The sequence below is a fragment of the Typopeltis vanoorti genome, chromosome 5 (genome assembly GCF_054136105.1).
Source record: "Typopeltis vanoorti isolate ZY-2024b chromosome 5, IOZ_Tvanoo_1.0, whole genome shotgun sequence".
In the NCBI taxonomy this organism is placed as follows: Eukaryota; Metazoa; Arthropoda; class Arachnida; order Uropygi; family Thelyphonidae; genus Typopeltis; species Typopeltis vanoorti.
Window position 1 is genome coordinate 72,843,287 of NC_143553.1, and position 24,146 is coordinate 72,867,432.

The 24,146-nt window shown below is 36.3% G+C and overlaps 1 protein-coding gene across 2 annotated transcripts in view; it reads left to right on the forward strand.

The window, feature by feature from the left end:
- The first annotated feature begins 341 nt into the window (after window positions 1-341).
- LOC150106526 (uncharacterized) overlaps window positions 342-24,146 on the forward strand; it is a 75,411-nt gene continuing 51,606 nt past the window's right edge. For both annotated transcript variants that reach the window (XM_090392515.1, XM_090392516.1), the window contains exon 1: window positions 342-776. The gene's annotated coding sequence lies outside the window, so the exon portion shown is untranslated. The remainder of the gene's footprint in view (window positions 777-24,146) is intronic.

Sequence of the window (24,146 nt, forward strand, 5' to 3'; positions counted from 1 at the left end):
GTGTGTGTGTGTGTGTGTGTGTGTGTGTGTGTGTGTGTGTGTGTGTGTGTGTGTGCAGAGTGTTCGTTCTGCATGAACAACATTAAAGACGAGAAGTTGACATAATACGTCAGGTTGCTTTCCAAGAAGGTTAAAAATACCTCGAGTGACATCCACTGTTACGGACTCCGTAATCTTTTCCGTCCGTTTCCTAAAATAGTTTTTCCACAACATTTGTTTTAGACGAAAGGCATGCAAGGCAGCATCGAGCTCTAATCCTGCCTATCACTGATTCGGGATAAGAGCAGTCTAGATACACGTGAGCGCCACGCGTGGTTACTCATTCAGACGTCACCCTGCTTTTGGTCGGCGCTTGTATTGGGGGTGCACAAAGGCGCACGTGAAAATATACCGTCGGTTTCCAGTTGTGCTGAATCTTTTGACTGCATCGATACTACGTCCGTTTCCGCGTCGTCGTAACGGGGGGAGAATTAGCCCCTCCACTCCCCCATTCCCGTTGTATCGATTGTTAGGAGGAAGCGTACTTTATAGGCCAGCCGTTTATGCGTCATGGATGAACGTTGGGTGTCGTTCAGAGGTAGACAAAAGCTTTATTGGACTCGTACCGACTCAGTCTAAAGCATTACGTGGAATTTAGACTTTAGTGTTATTATGCTGGGCCTGAAACTCGCTGCGGTGGGGTCTGTCGGCCATAAAACTTTGATCGGTTCATAGGGGGAAATAAAGGGAATATACAGGTGGCCAAAGGAAAAGCTGTTGTTTTCCTTATTGCAAAGGTGAGCTAATTTCATCCTCTTTTTGATTATATGCATGCATTGCTGTTAGAACTCATTGACTTGTACATGCAAACACCGTAGCTCATGCTACAGTGTTTGCAAAGCTACAATTTGATTATAGTAGGCTCACAAATGTTCATGTATTAAAGTCTAATTATTTTCTATATAAGTCTATATAAATAAATTCATAAATAATTTTATGAATCGTAAATAGTTAAAAAACCTGATTTTTTTATGATTCATGAAAATACTTAAACTTTCCCGTTCAAATGTTTAAAAAATAATTAATGAACGAATTCTTCTCCCTTATTTCCTAATACCTTCATCCATCAATAGATCAGCGCAAACACTAGCCAGGTGCTAGTAATGTAGCCAAATGTTTCCAGTAGAACGAGATTAATTCCCTAAGTTTTGTTGAAAGTGGATCTTTAGCAGGGCAGGGGGAATCTTCAGTTTCTATACTACCCAATCGCTTTTGAATTAGTAAAACTGAATTCAACCTAAAACCAGATTTATGAGATATTTAAGTATATTGCATATTTATCTACCGACGTTATTTTCGGGTTTAGTGTTCCTCTCTGTTGTGTCAGGCTTAAATCATAATGACCTTTAAAAGGAAAACAATTCTATAGACACATTTTAACCACCGAGGAAGTGAATGTATTGTCAGCTGTTAATTTTGTTATTTACATATCTGAGATTATCTTTATATGTTATGAGATCCCTGCTTAGTGCAATTGGCCTGAAGTTTTGTTTTGTTTTTGATATATTTTTAATTTTTAATATCCAAATGGGTCCGCGCGGTTAGCCTAGTCGCTATGCGCTTTGCAACCATATGCCTGGGGAAGGAGTGTCCTAGGTTCGATTCCCATCAGTAACGTGAGGAGCTGAAAGATCTTCCTCAGCCATAACCAAGTTAACCGGTCTTGGGCGTGGACAGCAGGGTTCCCCCCCCCCCCCCCGAGTGTATCCTGGGGTTTTTTCATCCCGCAAAGCAGGCAAACCGGGCTTGAGAACTCAACATTACGGACATAGGATACACTGGGGCGTAGGGCTGACCACCTTATCCTGTGAACGGTTTGAGGTCCGATGATTAACTAACCCTCCACACCGCAAGGTAAAAGAGGGAAAAGATGGTCGGAAATCTGATTGCAAATCGTTTATTTCATCTGAATAGTCATGAACGGTTGTAAGTCTATGATGCATTAATATCATGAGTTGGCTAAGGGTTTTTTATAATTTTTTGTATCTTTATTCATTTTTTGCATAATCCGGAAACTCTGCTCTATAGACGAAACATGAAACTGTTCTAGTCACTTCAGGCCTCTACTAAGCAGGAAGGAAGATGAATTTCACAGCCTGGTCTCACACCGGGAGGTGAAATTCATCTTCCACCTAAAGACAATCAGACAATCAGAAACAACCATAGCTACGTTGGGATTTGAATTCGTGGTTAGCGTATCCGCCCTCCGACCTATTGGTCGGAGGGCGGATACGCTAACCACTCAGACCAGTGGCGCACTCAGGATTTAATCTTAGAGGGGGCCGAGCACTCAGGATTTAACCTTTGGGGGGGGGGAGTTGAGTAGACGTTTTGCGAATACACACTCCACATCGCATACGACCTATAACTGAGCATCTGCAGTGATCGCTAATTCATAAGTAGCACACAACATAAATAAAAAAAAAAATGAATTTGAATTAGGAAAAGATTTTTGGAAATTTTTCTAGTGTTTTTTCCTTTTCTTTGGGGGGTGCCCGGGCCCCTTCCCCCTCTGGATGCGCCACTGACTCAGACTACCAGGCCCGAGTGGTTAGCTATGTGATTTTTTTTTTCTTATGTGAATAAGAAAAAAAATGAGAATTTTTAGATACTTATCCGGAATTTATTAATTCCACACATGCTTGCTGTTTAGAGATTATGAGCGAAAATTCTTTTTTATTCGTTAGTACGTATTTTCAAGTAGTTGCTAAAAATAATTGTAACAAATCCCCCTTAGAGGTATACTTTTTGTTGCTGTTTATGGTCCCTCGAAGTTCAACCCCAAAACTGCAAAAAAAAAAAAAAAAAAAAAAAGGCAAAATAAGATGCGACACACTCAAAAGAGTCCGAAAAATATCAGATTTGAATTTAACATTAACGTACCACCTAGAATTTCTTTATATGCACACAGAAAAGAAAGGCAAAAGCATGAAAACGTGTGCTAGAGATAAAACGAAGTGACTGCATGCTGGCATTGTTCCCAAAATGGCATTATTTATTAAACTAGTTGCTTCTCCATGACTATCGCAAATGGAAAGATAAAATGTAGAATTTTAAAACTGGGCAGAGTCCAAATAAAGAATACAATGTACCACTCTTTTCTTTTCAGTTAACACAAAATAAAAAGGATTGTGACAGGAATGTTTTAACAGTGAAAATTTCATTTGCTGTCACATTGATAAGCATTAAATAAAAATAATATATTCCCTTCCATGGTGAACAAAAGCTGAGGTTCTTAACACTACGGGATTCAGATGCTGTCTGGGACTAGCGAACTCTTATGGGAAAACTTTTTAACTAAAAGGTCCGAGAGTTCTAGAGAGAGAGATTTCTAATTAAGAGCCGATATGGTACGGAGACGACACTAACGTACCTTTAATTGAAAAGTTTCCTATTCGAATTTTTTTTTTTTTTCATCTTGCAAAACAGACAAAAAGGTAAACGCGATAGTCTCCTAATAACCTAATAGTTTCATAGCATTAGATAGCATTAAAGTATAGCTATGAACATTAATGTAAACAATTTTGGTTATCTTGACAAGAATTTAGTTATGTTCCTCATAACATATTGAAATTTTACGCCGACCGACACTAGTTTGACCTGTTTATAAAGATTTCAAATGGAAACATAAGATTCTTATCTTACAATTACAATATTTTGAACTTTCTTGATGTCTTCAGTGGATAGGAGGGATCTCCTATCCACTGAGAACACTGAGATTGGTGGGAAAACTAGATCCTTTTTCTTGAAGTTATCTGGTTTCATACAAGGGCTAATATAGGGACTTGAGAATACACAATATGGTGTAGAAGGCTTCATGACTTTTTCATTCACATATGAGAAGTAATTCTACTTCTCACCCAATCGGATGTCTTGAGTGAAAATAAGGATAACTGTTCAGAATTGCGACTGGAATAGCCATTATGACAGTATATTATATCTGCAAATTAAGTGTTTGTTATGTTCTTGTAGCCAGTGTGTTTGTTGTGTTCTTGTGGCCAGTGTGTTTGTTGTGTTCTTGTGGCCAGTGTGTTTGTTCCACTCAACGAAAAGGCTGAATTTCTGGGAGGAAAAACCCTGCTTTCTCCGTAGGAGATCAACTAATTCACCATAATCAGAGAGTAGTATTATGTATTTAATATGTATTTACCATAATGTATTTCCATGAAGTTTTCCCAATAATGACTTAACGTTACAGATTGTGATTTAATATACTGGAAATGCGTATCTTAATTTAGATAAATGTTTTCTATTATTTAAAAATTATTTTCCAGCCCTAAAGATGTTGGCATCTTCTACACAGCGTTGGCAAAACAGTGGGAAATTCTAAAAATATTTCTTAGCAAGGAAAAGAATGAGAAAGTGGAAATATATCTTAGAAGGGCAGTGTAAATTTTGCTGAAATGTTAAAGGTATAATCGATTGCCAAGAAACCAACATCGATTTTAGTGCACGTGCCCTTTTGCTGGTGACAGAGAAAGAAGACCAATCAGGCAACTTTAGGTCTCGCTCTTTTCTTATGAATATTTATAGGTAATTTAAGCTGGCCAGTTGCTGCTCAAGAGAAAGACATAGTCACATCAAATATGGTGGTCTACATCTTATATCATTCACTGATTTTTTTTATGCCTATAATTTTACTTTAGGGTTTATAATATATAATACTGGCATCTCATAAGGGAAAAAAAAAGCAGAAAAATCTTTGGCATGAAATTTATGAAAAGTCGATTTTTTTTTTTTTTTTTTTTTTGCTAGCACAGTTTTTATACTAAGTGGAGAGAGAATCCAGAGAAAATATAATGCCAGGATCATTTCCCCTTCAAGAATAATATTGCGAATTTTCAGGGAAAAAAAAGAAAAGAAAAGAAACTATGTGTACAGTATACTTTATGCAAATTAAAAATTTCAAATAAATGTAATTTGGGAAAAATTTAAATAAATGATAATAATAAAACCAGGAAGGAAAAAGTTAATTGGGTACATATCTTTAACTAGCTTCCTACGACTATATAGGAAGTGGACAATTCATAAAGTTCATGCAGTTTATGTCAATCTAATCGAAGATTGACATGTCTCCTGAAAAGGCCAATAGCTGATAATACACAGCAAACATCATTTGCGGCTGAAACTGCTGAGTTTCAAAATATCGGCATACTGCATGACAACGAGGGTTGTCATATTGTTGAAAGATGTAACTTTCCGACATCTGCTTCTATCTTTTTGATTTCTATGGCCTCTGAATAAATTGAAACCTCATATAACCATTAAGAGAAGACTTTTTTTGGCAGAGTGTGTGTGTGTGTCTTCTATTATTATAATACTTAGGTAAACTTGAGCTTAAGGTTTTGTCATCCTATGTATGCCGATACTTCGAAATTCTTAGCAGTTTTTTCAAGCACAAATCTTTATTTATTTATCGTACAATAAGCTAAGACTGTCATTGCAGATACCGTTTATAACCAATCCGCTTCGGCGTAGACATTTTGAAATTCCATTTATTAATACTGCTTATAATTATTACATTTTTCTTTGAAACACGGCTACTCACATTTTTTTTTTTTTTTTTTTCCCGCTTGGACTTTTTTCCCCGACTGCATCTCCCTGTATGAGAAACAGTCCTATAGTGATCAAGTATACGAAATGGGAGAGTAAATATTATTTTGTTACTTCTTTTTTATGTGAATTCGCATTAATAAGAATATTTCGTTTTCGTGTTTGTTAGCTGAAATTATTAGTTTCAAAGGCTTTGACTTATTAACGAAGTATGTCTGTTCAAGACATGACAAGCGACCTAATAGGTTTGCTGATTGCGTGCCAAAGAGTTTGTCCATCGATCTATGCAACTGCAGTTATTCTTTTCCCTCAACATCCACTTATTTAACCGTTGAATAATATCGTTACAAATAAGCACCACAGACTTATCACTCATAGGAGTTATGAGTGATAGCTCCTAGGTGATGAGTGATAATCATCGTGTACATTATCGCCTGCGAACACATGCTGTTGTACAAAACAAAAAATAAAAAATAAAATAAACAATCATAGTGAATAAGTGTCAACAACTGTTTCTAGCACTATTATCACCGAATAGTTGTCATAAGTCGCAACCCATCGCAGAGGATTCAATCCAGATGTCATGTCTCTTTCCGAATCTCAATTTGTTATATTTATCACATGCGTGTGTTGTCAGACAGCTTGCTTGTCTTTATGGGAGGAAGGAAAGTTAATTTCTCCACAAAGAACTGGTTATCATAAAAGATTAGAAAATTATTATGGTTGTGGCTTGTCATTAAAGGACACGGAACAAGCAGTTGAATTCTTATATGTCTAAGTTGTACTGAATTTCTTCAAATCTAGGGAGAAAATATGGGCTAGAATCCTATCGATGACTCAAAAAAACAAACTGGATATTAGCAAGACAATATGCAGTTTTAATCTGGCCTGAAATAATTATTTGATCATCAAAACATTCGGATTGTTTCTCATCGCATGTTGATATGCTAAACAAACTCGTTCTAGACAAATGTACCAGATTTCGGTCTCTGGAATAAGAAAGAAAGGATTTACAAACTAGATATTTGGGCCTTCTCAAACATTTGATATGGAATAGTTAGTGAATCATCAACAGAAAAGGGGATGGTTTTAGTTGCGAATTATTAGAGTGTTTCAAATATATCCCTTGAAATCGCAACTTTAACTGAATCATAAAGAAATGCTGGACGAGGTTGTGTTTTTAAGATAAGGTCGAAAATTAAAAGAAGTAAACAAAAAAGAAAAACAAGTAAAAAATGAAACAAAATAAAAAAAATAGCACCAACAAACATAATTAAAATAGTATAAGGTATGGTAGACCTCTTGTACGTTATTTGGATTTACTGGACTATATAAATATTTCGTTCCACATTTATTATAAGAAATAAAACTACTAGAACACTGGAACATTACCAGTAATAGAACATCATAACTATCATTTCTGTCCACCAAGATAAGCATTGTTATTAGCTGTTGTTGGAAAGGATAAAGCAAAATAGTCGTAGGCCAACAAGAGGACCTAAAGCAAGAAGAAGGAAAAAAAATGAGGCCACAAGCAGGAGAAATGATGTAAGATGATCTCTGTCCTTGAAGAATCAGATTAAGATTATTTTTGCACAGAAGTTTGACCCGAGAATAAATCCACGAGAAGTATAGAATTACTGCCTTTCAGGTAATTTATAGTAATAATGCCAAACACATTTTCGTTGTGCTCGTGAGCAGCTGCTAACCCTGACAGGTGTCTCTAGAAATTACGATACACAGTCACCTGCAGGACACAAGTGATTTTTGAGTTATTTGACGTAGGAACTGTGGGGTCGTAAGAGCGTTACGAATTACTGGGTTAGAAAATCTAAGCACGCTTGTGTTCTCTAAGTGTGATTATTTAAATATGACAAGTTATCTTCCTCAACCATCACGAACCCCCCCCCCCCTTTTTTTTTATTCACTCTCTTCTAAATAGCCTAAGCTTACCAGAAAGTTATATTACGTGAGTAGAATTCACAGAAAAAAAAAGTGTCGAGACTACACGTAAAAATCTTACTTTTTTTAAGTGTGATATTTTATGTCGGAAAAGTAACCACACCCTCATACTTCCTGTCATTTCTTTAATTTCATCTACGGTATATTTTGTGACAATGACGGTCAATCTACGGGTAGCCACTTCGTTTCCGTAGAGAAACTAGGTTTCGTTCCTGTACAGTCTTTTATTTTTCTTGTTTTATTTCTTTGTTTAGTTTCTATCCTTTGCTGATGGGAATAGGTATGTTTCTAAAAATGCATAAGCATTCTTTCGATTTGTTTTGCCAATTAGTTTACCTTTACTAACATTTGATGTGTTTACTTAACCATTATTATTGACAAAATTAGGCAAACGATTCAAACATAAAATCAATTTGCAATTTTAGTTAAAATCGGAAGGATTCTGACAGGATTAAGTAAAGTGACTCGAAACTGTGCAACGTTTTAAATGACAAACAAATCAACTGTGTATAATCCAATAGTGGTTGTTATGAAGTTGCTGTGGTGATCAGTGACGTAAAATCATTGTAAAAGAATGCTATTAGATACACAACTGGAATGATTTCTATAATTGCTTTTATTCTATTTGAGAATGTAGCTGGAGATCAGATTTGCTTACATTTAATATCTCTATTAAAATGTCTTTTAAAATTTGTCAAGTCGCTTCAGTTTTGGCAGGATGTGTAAAATGATTCTAAACAATGCGATATTTTAAATAACAAATAAATAAACTTGTCTATAGCAGCGCTTCCCAACTGTGGGCCGTAAGTTTGGTTGAGGGGGGGGGGGGCCGTGAAATAATGAAATCAAATTTAAAATGTTTTAAGACTAAGTAGTTCTTTCTTTAATCTTAAAAGAAACGTATTTAATTTTTATTATTTATTATTGCTTTTTTGTTATTTTTTTATATTTTAATGGAAAAATTCACACATTGGTGTTCTTCACAAATTTTCTTCCTGCGTGTTTCGGTGCTTAATGAATATTAGATGTATGCTTATTCATATACGTTTCATTTCAAAGATATTGATAATATTGACAAAAAAGCTTACAAGCGCAAAAACTTGAATATAAATTGTATTGAATATAAATACAATAAATATTATAATAATATATGTCTGTATTACGATTTTTTTTCGATGGGAGACCGTGAAATATTTTAATTTTTACCAAGGGGGCCTTTACATCCATAAGTTTGTGAAGCACTGGTCTATAGTATATAAGCCAATGGTTTTTATTTAGTTGCTATGGTGATTAGTGACGTCATTGTAAAATATTGCTATTCAATACAGTGTTGCAAATTTCATCTAGCCACGAAATAAATAAAAAGTCATAGATCGAAAGCCAAACGGCTATTTTTCTTAGTATAGATCTTAGTCCGAGTTCGTAGTTTCGCTTACTGGCAGTTAAACATCAAAAGATTCATATCTCCTTCATTATTAAATAAAAAGTCATTGCAGCATAACTAGTGTGTGTGTGTGTGTGTTTATTATCTTTTTCTAATTTAAAAATGACGTGAGAAAGCCTTATTTTCCGATAGATGTGATGCATTTCGTCTAAATTTTAATATTTATGAGAGCAAATTTGACATCATCACCTTCTCTACGCATAGCAAAGTAAAATTTCGGCACCAACAATACAGGCTTTATATTACCTGTAAAAGCAAATCCTGATATTTTTCTCTGGCACGAGATAATAAACTCAGACCTAACCCAGATAGAGAGTGGAACTGTTCTGCACGTCTACCGTACACATCTTGATCGATGCGCTCTCTTGTATTCGCTGCCATCCACCCTCCTTTATGTTGCATGTGTCGATGATGTTCACTCTCTCACAGTATCTCTTTCCCTCTCTCTCCTTCAAGCAACTGCGTAACGGACATAATCGCCGTTGCGAAGATTAGCCTGCAAGAGTTGGGCGCGTTATACAACATCCTGAAACAGATTTCATTGTGCTCGCCTTCATTGAATAGAAATCTCGTCACTTTCCAACATTTGGCACCAAGTGCATGCGACATCGTTACTAAGCAACCATGATTACACACCTTCACGTGTGCGTGCAACTGTTGTTTGAAGGGGACAGTAGCCAACGAAACTAAGGTGATGTCGTCAAAACTGTCCTAACGACTTGAGGTAAGCATCCTAATATTACTTTAAATATTAAAATGAACTCATGTAAATTGTAAATACGTAATGCACACAGTAAAGATATAATATAATTCATTTGATTTCGTTTTATTTATTCAAAACGAAACCAAACTTCGTAGTTAATGTTAAGAATTGACTTTCGATTTTTTTTTCTGTTGATTTAAGAATATGCAGTCTTATGTTTGGATTTCTTCATATTAATATATACGAGTACCGTGTGTGTATATATATATATATATATATATATATATATATATATATATATATATATTGATGTTTGCTACAGCGAAATAGAGGGAGCTTCGATTATTATCATTATTATTTTCGTTGAAAAACTATAGAATTTTGTTTCCATTTTCCCTATGTCATACTTAGGCTTTAATAATTTCACCATTAGCTGTCGTGTCTATAATAATGGCGAAGCACTGTAATGGCTCGATTCTGGTCGCTGGCCTGAACAATATTTTTCACCTGAAGATGTTTAAGCCCATCTCATAAGGACAGGACATGGTTTTGCTTGTCGAATAAGCCATGATTTTCATCACAACAAAAGACTAGTTGGTCTGAGAACATATAATGAAATTCAACCAGGGACATCGAACATGAAAATGGGCCCGAAACACGAGGCCTGAGTGCATGAGGTCAAAGATGGTTTAAGGATTGGGAATTGAGGAAGTTACGGAAAGTCGGACAAGGATTTCAAGTTTGAGAAAAATATCAAGAACATCATCTAGGAACTGAACATGTATTTAGAAGCTATCAAAACACATTGAGAATTCGAATTGAGAAATGCGAAGTGAGACGTGAAAACTGACCTGAGGGCTGGCTGTAGGCACAGACTCCCCCCATCCCTCGTGCAGCAGTCAGTCAACTAACCGGCTTCGCTAAAGAATTCGCTGTGGGTTAGAATCCCACCTTGAACATGGATATTTTGTGACAAAATATCTAGGTAACAAATGAACTTCACCACCTTTTGTGAGACAACTCGCCACCTTGCTCACTGAAAGTCTGAAGCGCTTGAAACAATTCGCTTGGTATTTGAAGCGAGGTTTCCTGATTATCTAATCCATAGCCTCACCTACGGTACTAATACTAATGTAACGTAACTATAAACTAAAAATCTAACTTTGTAACAGCCTTTCGTTGGTGCAGATTCACATAACAATGGTTTAGTTCAGACTTAGGTTACAGCTTTCCAAATTTAATATTTACAAAGTAAGTGCCAAATTATTAATTCTAACCATATCGTGACGTATCACCAAGCGTCAATCCTGGCGATATGCCCTGAGTTCCGCTTTGGAGAAGGAAACGCTGGAAATGGTAGGAACGCAATAGAAGCTAGTTGAAGTGAAGTTACTGTTATTTAGGCGCGATCACGTAATCTCACAAAAACAACAGAAACATTGAAACACGAAAAGAATGAATTTTGGTCAAAATAAACTACACTGCACGTAATAATTAAAACGTGGAAATATGGTGAAATGGGTATCCTTGTAATGCAGTCATTTTCGTTTCTAAACTAGTATCGGGTTTAAGATGCTTTATGACATTTTTCCTTATAAATAATTTTTCTTGGCAAAATGATTGCAGTTGGCCTGGTGGGCCAAGTGATTAGCGTATCGGCTCCAGCCAAGAGACCATGAGTTCGAATCCCGTGGAGAGCATGGATGTTTGGGATTGTCCTACTAATTCCTTTGTGGAAAGGTCATGTGCTACCCAATCATCCTTTCTGGAGGAAGGATGATTGGGTAGCAGATGCCCACCTCCCATTGAGGTACGGGAGGAGTGACCATACCGCGTCAAAATGAAGCCGTATGTGAATAACTCACAAAACAATTTGAATTATTTTTCTTTTTCTTTGTTATTCTATTGGTTTAAAGGTAAAATTAACAAACAAAAAATCTACATACGTTCAAAACGGTTCTAGGTTAAAAGTTGTGAGATGATGAATGCTGTCATACAAGAATGCCATTATGAAACGCACTTTGTGTGTGTGAGAGAGAGATTTTCTGCAGTCGTTTCGTTACTTATGCGCGAAGTTTATGATTGACAGTGCGTTCACTGACTTGGAATGTCAAGTTGGCAACTGAAGACGAAAGTGGTTTGCTTTGGCAGTTGAATGTAGTTATAAAGTGCAGCATGACAGGATATTATATCAGATTATTATTATTATTATCGTCCTTATCTCGAGGAGAAAATTAAATCGGCTTAGAACGACAATAGTTTGGACTATACAAATTACCCATTTCCTACTAACTCAGGCCAAACTAACTTTATGTGCGAACACGAAGACTGAAATTTGCTCAAGTCGGTAATAATAACACACTCACAACACTGCTGCCTACCCAACGAGAGCAGCAGAAATAACAGGCGGAAAGATTACGTATTAACAAGTGCTGACCTGATTAAGGAGTAATGACTAATTTGAATTAATGCCGGAGGAACGAAAGCTATAGAGAAACCCAGTGTATTATGTCTGTTAATTGCTTGTATTCTTACCGGCATGCCTATTTTGTGAGACGAAATAACCGAATTTCTGGGAGTATTAAAAAAAAAAAAAAAAAAAAAAAAAAAAAGCTTTTCACCTCCTAACTGTTAAGTCTTGGAACAGTAGAGTGGTTAACGTAATGTAAAATCCAAAACGCGTGTATTCTGACATGTGGAAAATCCTATTAGTGTGCTATAGAAAAAAGCTCCATTTGAGACTGGCTACTGGCTAGTCTAAAAAAAAAAAAATATAAAAAAAATGCAGGCTACACAGACATAAGAGACTACAATCTGCAAATCCATACTGACTGCGACACGAATTGGTTTGACATTCACTGACAGTATTTTTCTAAAGTTTTTATGAAATAACTTTTAAAAAAATTCAAGTTGAAAACGAGAAAAATGTTACATGCATAATTATTTGCTCTATTTGTGTTTAGATTATTCTTGGAATAATCTAAACACAAATAGATTATTCTTGGAATAATATTTCAACAGAACGAAATTTTTTTTTTTTTTTTTTTCCAAAATACAGATTGCTAAACTATGATATGCCTAACACAAATGAGACCACAGATGCTGCCTTTTTAGTGCTGAATTGATGCCACTGATAACTTGTATTGTATTGAGAAACAGTTTGAGCGGCAATCTTGGGGAGTTCTGTTTAGCTTCTCATAAATAGCTGCTGTCCCAAATGTTAGGTATGACACCAATCTTACAAATCTGGGAAAATACCGACCAATGTTTCCCTATACAGATGTGAAAGTTGCAGATAAAAATAGAAATTACTAGTTTCATATTCGTATTTCACCTTCGTAGCAAGTGACAAATATCGTTAGGAAAGTGAAATTTAACTTCCGTTTGAAGAAGATTTCGGTTCGAACCCTATCTATTCCGCAAGAAGATTCTATAAAAGCTTTTTAACTTAAGGTGAATTAGGGTAGTTTCATAAAGAGGCGGCAGGAGTTTTTCATCCTCTAGAACAGACACACCTACTAAAGAACATCTTCAAAGCTTTAGTTATTCTGTAATTTCAATGAACCCAACTCAATTCGCAATCTCCTTAACCATTTGAGTGCATTTAAAGATTGCACTAATTTTACTTTCTGACCGATGAAGAAATTTCATCTAATCGCCTAATAATGGCATCAATTGTCCCACGTAAATGGCATCAGTGTAGTGTTATATTAATTCTTTTCACGCATAGAATCCTGTTGGTTTTTTTTGTAACTTAAATAAAATCGACAACCAGTAAAAAAGACTGAACATTTAATCAACTACAAATGGATAAGATGTGTTTTGTTTAAAAGTATCTTCCAATTTTTGTCTGTGGTAAACTAAGACAATGCTCTCAAGTTTGGAGTGGTGCCTCTGAAAAACTTGACTCGTTACAGAAGAGAACTGGGTTGATTAATGACTCTTCTTTTACCCATTCACTCTACTTGCACAAATACATTTGCTTTCTGCAGCATGCATCATCTTCTATAAACATTTCCATTGTAATCGTTGATGTGAACTAGCATCGACTCCACTCTACTAAATCCATTGAAACACGTATGAATCTGCCACTCGGCATCCACTTAAACTCCAGACTTACAAAATAAGTTTCTCTTTCATTTCTTCTACTGTTGTATTTTGGAACGGTCTCCCCTCTCATGCGTTTCCCAAGAAATACAATCAATACACAAACCTTCAAATCAAACGTGAACAATTTCTCATTTCCCAACTCTCTCTACCCATCCATTAGTCAACCTATAGTGCGTTGGTACGGTGGGTTGATTGACCATCTCCTCGTGTATGGAAACAACATAAAATTATGGGACATTCAGACATCTGGTTGTACTTTGCACTTAAAAATTGACTGTCTTTTAATTTCAAGTGCTTATTGCTAGATTACTAAGCACTATTAGGGACTAAAAGATAGAAATCATTTTGGAAGGAAACTTATTTTATGCTTTTGGAATTTGATGATTTCCAAATCTTGGAAATTAATCACTGCGTTAATAAACGATGCCTTGGAAAAATATTAGCTTACAAATAGCAAATGATAGGCAGTCTCTTAGAAAGAGATTGTCAACCAACAATTGAAAATGGGGAACCCACAAACAGTAGAGGGAGGAAATCGCGTCGCAAGTAATTTCTGAAAGAAACTATACTCTAACTTCAACTAACTTCCGTGTGCTACAACAAGCGTGTTACTGGATAATACAGAAACCGTTCCAAAGATCAGCAGTACTGAAATTGGAAATCCCATACGCGAGATTAAAAATGGAAAAATTCCTGCCAAATGGATTTTTTATTTTTTATTTTTTTCATTTTTAACTCCACTCTTCCTTCTCACGGCTATCTTAGGACGACTGTGAGGAAGAACAGTGCAGAAAATTCGAAGAGGCCATTGCCCATTAGTGGGAATGCAAAATACTGATAACAGCACTGCAATGAGATTTGGACAAGTATAATAAGGCTAAGGAGCTTTCTTTGTACAAATGTTCATATTTGAAGATGATTCGATACAGCAATTTTGTATCATCCCAAAGATTCCTTTGATTGAGAGCAATCCAATGCTGGGATAAATCATGCTTATGGATACTAGGAGTGTTAGGCTCAATGATCTGTCACGGCAAAGTATGATTTATACTTGATCGTGATACTTTGGATATCTACAAATTTCTGATGTACAAATTAAAGAAAACAGTCATCATAATCAAGTTGAAATTCAATTCAATCAAAGTTGTCTGACTTTCTTGCTTTGAGCGTGGTAATGATGGACTCACTGAACATTTCTGAAGCAGTTTTACTTCCAAGTTAAATCCAAAACTTCGATGAGAATTCTGTTTTCTTTCAAATCACTTTTACATTTGGAAAATCACAGACAAGTCGAGCGACTAAATCCCTTTTACTGGCAAATACCGCATGCTCTAATTTGCCAGAGTTAAAAGAAGGCTAACTCAGAGGTCGGCAACCCGCGGCTCTTTGAGAAATTTTTGCATCTCTTCAGAGATTAGTTAGATTTCTTTTTTTCCCATCCCGTTTTTTATGAAAAAGAATTGTAGGATAGCTTATTTTCTATTATTATTATTATTATTATTATTGTAAAATGGTTGTTTTATGGTAAACACACATTTATATATTTAAATCAGAAATATCTTGTATTTCTGTTATTGCATTTTTTCCTGGGGGGAGATGGGGAGACTGCTTTCAAAATATCCGAATGAATGTAATTTTTATCATAATGGCTTTTCAGCCACAAAAAAAAAAAAAATAAATAAAGTAATAAAAATAAATTGCCAATCTTTGGACTAGTTCAAAATGAAACAATACAATATAATACTTGGAAGGAACGAGCCATTCGGCCAGCTGTATACACCCTTTGCGACATGGTAATTACAATGAGAAGTACATTATGATTTAAGGGATCGTTTCGAATATGAAAAGTTCGTTTTTTTTTTCTAATAAAATTTTCATCATCATCATAGATAATGGAGTCTATTTAAAGGTGAACATATCGCTCTTTTCTTTCCTGCCCTCTATTTTAAAGATAGATCCATTGTATTCAAATTCAATTTTCACATTCTACAATTGGACGAAAATTTATCTGATTGTCAATTACGACTAAATTATGTAATCGAATTTCTACGTAGTTCAAAGATTTCATATAAGTATTTTGATTGTAAACAATGGGACTCAAGAAATTGGTAATTAAAGATATCTGGTCCATAATATGAAGTATTTAAAATTGCTTTTGACTTGTTTGATGATTATGAAAAACTTAAAATATTAGAAAAGAGGTGAACAAAATTCTTGGCGAACATTTATTAATCTGAAATTAAGAAAGACAATAAAGCAGTAGTTAGTTTTAAACCAAGTATCTCTTCCAAAGCCCACGCTAATATGATTCTTAGCAGTTGTGCGAATTGAGTATTACTTTGGTAGAGTTTTATTTAATTATTATTATTATTATTATATTTTTTATTTTATTTCATTTTATATTTTTGGTCCCATTGCTGTCCTGGACGCCGTATCTCATACAAGTTCCTTTTGTATCTCATAGCATCGCTGGGAGTGAAATCTTTTCTAGAAGAAGTGGTTAAGTCGCAACTCCCGGTCTACCCAGAATTGGTACGGCAATCATAAACATTCATGCCCATGGGGAGGGGGGGGGGGGTTCGAATTTGCTTTTTCATGCAAAGGGAAAAAAGTGAAATGGGTAAAAATAAAATGAAATAAAGAGAAGAAACATGTTTAATCAATGTCTAAAGTTTGTTTTTCTCATCCTGTTAAGCTTATAAAACAAATCTAAATATGTTTGATCTTTAGATTTGTTTTTCTTGTTTCCATCGTGTTTCTTATTTTTTTATTGGCGGAAATAAATTAGAAAATTTTGAAGCATTTTTGAAAAAAATGCTTCAAAATTAATAATAAAATAATTTACTTACTTAACCGGAAACTAATTTTGTGTTTTCGTAGGAATACATGTATTTCCTGTTTTGAAAATGCTTAAAGTAAGACACTAAATAGAAAAAGATCCTGCACTCTATTAGCGTAATATTCGACGATGATAAAAGAGTTTTAAAGCGATTCCCCATAATCAAGGGTTAAAGAATGGTCATTCTTTTTCCTCACTAATGAAAGAATAAAGAAATAAAAATTCAAATAAGCCAGAAAAAATACGCTGACATTAGCTTTTTTAAAAAAAAAAACTCTCAGCTTTGCGATCTTCCGTATCACTATCATCAGAGAGTTAGTTGAATGGCTTCAAATGATTTATTTTCCAATAGGTCGATAATGGAGATATGGAAGGAGGAACTCAGCTAAGTGAATTGAAGTGGTGTCATAATTAGCTAAGGATTTCTTTTATAAAATGAACTATGGAGACCTGACTCGTGTTTAAAAAAAAAAAAAAGAGAAAAGAGCAAATCAGACTTCTCTAACTGCGGCACTCTTGATCTAATTATTGTGGTTATAATCTGGGAAGTGCAGTTTTGTTTCGTAAAAAACAGCAGTTCAGCTCATTAGTAACATTCATACTAATTAATCAAGTGACTGTCTTCTGCGAAGGATCTGCCGTAACACCGAAATAACCGCTAAATATTGGCAACCACTGAAATGAAAGTAGCAACAGAATTGGGAAATTTTATGAACGGAAAATGGAATAAAAATAATGAAATCGAACTCTTTTGCTAATTATCACCATGGATCTTTGTACTGAGTGAAGAGTATTTATTTTTAAACTAGAGCAAGCATTGCTTGGGGAGCTTTAATTTACTCAACGGTCGTGTCTTCGTGTACTTTAATTATCAACTTTTTACACCTTTATAGAAAACAGTGGAGTGCCAGTCACCGAATAGACGTGCTCGTTATCTCAGATGTGTTTTGAATTTGAATAGGAACGACAGGAAAATAGAATTCCTAATTGACTGGAATTGTCAATAAAAGGGCTGGTGAAGCAACGCTGGAGTTAAACCATTTAAAAAAAAAAAAAAGAAAAAGGCTCAGGCTTTCAAAACCTTCATTTAATGATCCCGCTTTTGATTGGATAAACAAGTATCCTGTTGTTCTGGTTACTCCTTTTTCTTCGAATGGAAGGACGAAGACATTAAACCCACAACACAGACTGCGAACTCTTTGTTGATTTCTATTCTCGCTACGAAGTGCAGGGACTCGAGTTGCTGAACCTTGACAAAACAAGAGGTAATGAAGAGGAAAAAGTAGGCGAAAAAAAGAAAAGAAAGTCTCTGCGGGGACTTCTTTTTTGCCACATGCAGCGTTCACAACATGTGCTTTACTCCAAGTATCCTGGATAGATTCTCCGGATGAGGGGTAGGGTAAAGTGGGAGGGGGGGAGAAGAACATTCCTTTCTTCCACTCAAAGGAGGAGAACGGAAACCCTATTCACATTTCCTTCCGCTCATTCCGGCAGTGTGTTTACCAAAGAATGTTTGGGATCTAGGAGAGGTCGGCAGTGCCCTGTTTCTGGAGGGATGGGACGAAGGTAACAGCTGGCTGGCTACCTGTTACAACTGCAGGCGGGCGAGGAGATAGCAAAAACGCAGGTGTCATGACCCCAAATTCCTCCCGACTGGCCCGCTGCTATTATTATGGTTGTGACCAGCTGCTGCTGGTGACGCCGGCATTTGACAAGGAGATGCAGAATAGGGGTGTTGGAACAAAACATGGCCCCTGGCAGTGGAACTCGGAATCGACCTTTGCCTTAATGGGCACACGCCAGGTAGTTTTAATGGACAGGTAATGGTAGTAATTAGAGAGTTTACTTGTACTGGTGACCGTTACGGTGCTTGAGGCCATTCTGATAAGATTATATTATGCAGCAGCGACATCTACAATCTTAAGACACAGAGATAGGTGGGCAAAATTCAAGCATAATTATACAGTTAGAAGTGGTGGTGGTAATTTGGAAAGAGAAGGAAGGATGGACTTTTTTATATCCACATACCCTGTTGCTATATAAGGTTAGACAGACAGAGGGAATGACACCGAACATAGCACTTCGTTGTTCTCTTCACTAGTTCTTTGCTGCTCTTAACGTGAATGAAGTCGACGTTGTTGAATTCGATCCTTTCCTTTATTTATTAAGAGTATTATATTAATGCAGTATTCATATTTCCTCCAGTACTTTTTTGCAGCTTTATTTTTTCAAAAGAATATGCTACAATTTTTAACTGAAACCCTTGATTGTCTTCGAGGACTTAATTAACTAACTAGAACGTAATTTTTTTCGTTTCTTCATGTAATAGTTTCTATTTCAGCCATAATTTGATTAGATAGAGAACGTCGAAAGTACTTTATGCTGCTTTGAGAATAGTCCCGCACTCTTTCCTGATGCGTTTTTTTTTCCCGTCAAATTTTTGCTACTGTTTTTGTTATTATTTTTACTCCAAGCAATCTTGTTTCCAGTACCGTCGACAGGGTGTAGCATAGAGGCAACCTGCTTCACGATGCGGCTTAATAAGGGCGCTTGTTCCGCCATATTGCGGTAGGCGCCGTTGCTACGCTAAAATTCCTGTTAGCGTAAGAAAGAAGTTTTTCCAAGCTTAAACTGATTAAAAATCATTTGCGAACAGCAATGACCCAAGAAAGATTGGTTGGTCTAGCAACTATATCAATAGAGGTGGAAATAGCTTATAATTTAAATTTAGAAGAGCTTATAAACAGTTTTATTGTGCGATATCCCTGTAAAGTAAACATTTAATTAATATTATTATGTAATCGTTTTGCATTAATGTTTCTCTTGTAATAATCAGGGGCGATATTTAATTGTTTGGCTCAGGGCGCGATCTAATCTGGCGACGGACCTGCTGGTTTCTACTGTTTGTCGGTATTTAGATCGAGGAAGCTAAATATTTAAAATCAACAATTTTTTTTCTTCAGTTTTTAAGGAGATATCAGTTACTATAAGCAGCGTGTAACTTGCAAATAATTTATTTCTTTCATATCAGTAAAAACAGGCCTCTATATCTCTTCGACTTCCACTCATAAAAGATTCTAAACCCACAGTACATAAAATTTTTCCCTCTTTTTTGTTTTTATTAAGAAAAATGACAATGGACTTTGTTGGAAAGACCTGGGTTCAAATCCCATTTTAGATGTGAACCATTATGAGTATTTTTTAAATCCACTTAGGATAGTGGAGCATATCCACCATTGTAAGAGCCTGGGAAATGATTTTTCTCTGACTTTCCTCTTTATAATTCTAACCAATCCCAATATATTCAGGCTAGAGTTAACTTTTTTATTACTAATATTAATTTTAAAAATATTAGTTCATCTTCCATTTATTATGATTATTATTATTATTATTATATGATCCCTCCGGGGAGTTCAAAGACGCATCGAGGGAAGGGCACCTACACTACAGCGCTTTGTCTCCACCACTCATTTTGTCAACTACAACGAACCTCAACTACCATCATCATCTACACCAACGCTATCTACTGCCCACCACTACTACTAGTATTTTCACAGAAATCACAAACATCAATGCCCATAGCGGGATTCGAACCCGCAGCCTTTTGGCTGGAGAGCAGATACAGAAACTCTCGGTCAATCAGGCCGGCAAGCACAATAGCATATTACGACCACCCATTTTGGCTTCTTATGAGTCTAATTTCTGGCAGTGTTCTGTTTTGCAGAAGTAAAAAGCCAAGCCAAGCCAGCACCTTAGTTGGCCCTTTTTGTTCCTAGGTATTCTAGATGGAATTCTAAACGTACAACTTTCCAGTCCAATGGATGTTCCACTGCAGACTATACTACGATGACACTTAGATTTAGTTCATATCGACAATAGTATTTTTTTAAATCCCTAGTGCAATGCTCTCATCAATATGAACAAGTGTCAAGTAGAAACGAATACTTAAGCGGAGTATATCAAAAAGGATTTCAACTTCGATATCGCCTACTGTTGTTTATAAAACAGCTAACATGTGCTGCAGATTCTTTGTATTCTGTCTCTTATTCTGATCTTCGCTACATGTTAATTCTTCCAAGGCAGCTGTTTGTTACTTGTAGAAGGGAAGGTTTTCATTCCAACTTATTGTTGGATATCATCTAGTTTCCTGGTTTCAACCTATCATGCAGCCTATTCAACCAATTTTCTTGACTTGGTTACTCTTCTACAAAAATGCACCATAGTTATAATACCTGGATGATATCTGGACATTGACCTGTCGAGTACCACTTGTCATCCTTTGCAATATCACTCAGCTCCTAGATCTGAAGCCTGATGCTCGCCGCGCAATATCATTTGACACAGTAGTTAATGGAATCGTAAATCATTCCCGTGCTTCTCGCAGTGTGCACATCGTGCGGTTGGCTACACAATATTGATCACTTGGTTCCATCAATCAATTCCAATCAATATTGGGTCATCAATATGTAGGAAATATCTTTTCGTAGCTTAACTAGTGCTTTGTGCATGCACTTTTCGTTCTTTCTTTCTTTCTTTCTTTCTTTTTTTTTTTTTTTTTCGATTCATGAATATTGGCATAAGTTGCGTTCAAAGAGTGGTTGTGGTTATTTTGGAATTACGGTCCGAACAACTAAACCTTCGCGTCAGACCAGTGTTATGTCTATAAGCTGCGTCTGTTATTATGGCTGGTTTGCCTCTTTCGTGAGATGAAAAACATGAGTTTCTGGGAGGAAAAATCTTGCCACTTCCGTAAGAGTCCGGCTAATTCACCTTCGAATAAATAAATAATAAAAAATAAATATAATAATAAAAAAAACCTTTAAGGTTCTTCGTATCTCAGACGGAATTCGAACCCAGAGCGTGCACCTCCGAAAACAGAACTTTTGTTTTCATGGAAATATTATTTAACTGTGTCTTTTGTCCCAAATACTTTTATTATTATTAGTAGTAGTAGTAGTATAGATCTGTCATTCTGGAAGGATTCCAACTGATCTTGCCCTCCCCATATCATTTGACCCATTCATTCCCCCCCCCCCCCCCCATTCATGCCAGAATGGGAACTACACTATGTCGACAAAAGTATTTGGACACCTAGTTGTGTTAAAAAAAAAAAAAAAAAAAAAAAAAAAGCGTTTTAATTTAATTTCTCGTACCGAGCGGGACCACCTTTGGCCTGAATGACAGCAACTACTCTTTGAAGCAATTTCTTCAACAAATTTCTGATACAGCGCAACAGGAATATTCTTCCATCCTCGCGCAAAACTATTCCCATTGCTGATGACGGTGGCTGTGGTCTGGAGCGAATTCAGCATTCTAACTGATCCCAGAGATGTTCGATGAGGACTCTGAGCCAGCCAGTCCATCACTTCAAAGTTGTTTTGTGGAAACCAGTCTCGGAGACGCAGTGTAGTGTGGCATGGAGCAATGTCGTGCCGAGACAGTCATTACCGAGGTACTTCCACAGCGTCGGAAGCATGAAGTTGTCCTGGATGTTCAGGTAGCCATCAGACATCATGGTTTTGGGTATGTTCACTAATGGACCAAGCACTATCCAACTGAATACACTCATACCGTTACCAAACCTCCACCAAACTTGGCAGTTAGAATGATGCAGTCCTGCCGGAACCGTTTCCCGGATAATCTCCAGATTCAAACACGACCATCAGAGTGAAACATTTGGGAGCGTGATTCGTGGCTCCACAGAACCTTTTTCCACGCATCTACGGTCAAGGAAAGGTGTGAAAGACACCGTCCAAACGTCGTTTGGATTTGGATTTGATCCGAGACAGAGCTCGTCGACTTTTATTACCATACTTACGCAGACACTCCCTGAAATATTTGCATGTGATAAGATTCGAAATTTGCATGGCACGTAAGGTGTCCAAATACTTTTGTCAACATAGTATATTTCGAAGTACAGTATTTCTATCCTTTTCAACCCAGTACGATTCTTGAAAACTAAGGAAAGAGAGATTGTGTGTCTACATATGTTTACATATATAGAGACATGAGCCTCCGTAGCTCAGTCAGTATAGACGAAGCCCTTTGGTCGGAAAGACGTGGGTTCGATTCCTGTCAGTGACGTGAAAAACCTTTATCTGGTATCTTTCGACGAAAGGTGAGTTAGCCGGTCTCATACGAAGGTAGAGGATTTTTCACCTGGAAACTAGGGTTTTTTCGTCTCCCAGAACAGGCAAACCGGCCCCTGAACACACGCATCTACAGACATGGGACACACACGAGAGGCATAGGGTTAACCACCTTATCCTCGAGACGGTTACGGTTGCAAGAATAAGAAATCTCGACACCGTAAAAGGTAGAAGAGGAGGATTGAGAAAGAATATAGAGATATATGTGGGCCATATGGTTTGGTTATAATTGAATGTCACGGGCACAGGTTGTATAGGTTTTGGTACCGCCTATACCAAAACCTATACAATTCTATATATATTCTGTTTGGTGCCGCTGACCTGTTCTATACGGATCTATAGATCCGTATAGAACAGGTCAGCGGCAGGATGTGTGTGTCTTTACTAATCTGAATATAACTCGATAAGCTGAAAGCCAAATGCCATATCTGTATCGTATTATAGTTCGTAGTCAATAAGTGTGGAACACGTTTGTGAATTATTCAAGAGGCTAAATTAGGTTGCAGTTACACATTACTTGTATTATTGAATGTATTAAGCACTTTATCTTGAATGTAATTCAGCTTGCACAGTCATACCTGCGCAAAATGCTGACTATTTTTACATGAAGAACAGTGTGAGAAAAACATTGTAATCTAATAAGATAAAAATGGAGGCCTATGTAGATTTATGGTTACGTCCATGGGAAAGAAAAGTCTGCAAAAATTTCCTAATCGATGACCGAAATCGAACCTACAACCTACTTCTTTCTGAAAAGACGCACCCACACATACACAGCACAGGCATGAACAAGTACATGAAAGAAATAGTAGTTAGGAACATCATGTGCTGTTTCACACGCCCTGTGAACCTTTTAACATCTGTAGTGGTGAGAGGGTGGAGACTGTCTGTCTGCTAATTTTTCAGGGCTAAAAGAATACTGTCGAAACGAAAAAGCGTTAGAAATTTGTTTATTTTATTTAAAAATCAATCTTTCTTCATTCTCACCAAATTTCGCACAATGTTCATCCTGGATGACTCTTTCAAGTAAAAGGAATTGAAATTAAACAAAAAGAAAAATCAAAGAGATTAATAAATTTTGAGATTACACTGCTGTAGTTCAATCAAAAAAAAATGATCTAGCTTGGTAAATTGACTTAGATTAGCAAACATGAAGATAAAATATTAAAGTTAGGTGTGTCTAATCTCTAGAGGCAGTTAATAATAACGTGAGTGGATTGCAGTTAGAAAAGCTTATTGGGTTGAGTTCATTTCAACAAAGAGTTCATGCTTATTCCTTTGTTCTTTCTCTCCCCCATCACGTGACATCAATCTCTTGTTCCCGACTTGAGCGTATAGGCTAATGCA